Consider the following 398-nt stretch of genomic DNA (forward strand, 5'->3'; position numbering starts at 1 on the left):
TCATGGTAGGTATGTGATGGGGGCTTCTGTGGTTCAGGAGACCTTTGGAATTGGGGCTGTTCAGCTTTAGGTGGTTTTACAGGGACTGCATAAATATCCGCATATCTCTGCGCTATTTCCAGTCTGAAGGAGACCTTTAATTTTTTTTTCTTCTTTTTTTTCTTTATTTTTTTTTCTTGTAGTGCTTATTTTATCCCCAGCACCCATGGTGTGTGTGCAGGTGGGAGACACAGTGGAAGACACAAAGTGCACGAATCTTTATTCAATTTCCACCACCAGGAAGATAGGAAAACACCCAGGTGGCCAGTGACAAGTACTGCCCTTAAGGAGACCTTTAACATTCTGATTGACTCATGAGACCCTTTTTTTTTCTTTTTTTTTTTTTTTTTTTTTTTTTT

Source organism: Chiloscyllium plagiosum, chromosome 39, assembly GCF_004010195.1.
Source record: "Chiloscyllium plagiosum isolate BGI_BamShark_2017 chromosome 39, ASM401019v2, whole genome shotgun sequence".
In the NCBI taxonomy this organism is placed as follows: domain Eukaryota; kingdom Metazoa; phylum Chordata; class Chondrichthyes; order Orectolobiformes; family Hemiscylliidae; genus Chiloscyllium; species Chiloscyllium plagiosum.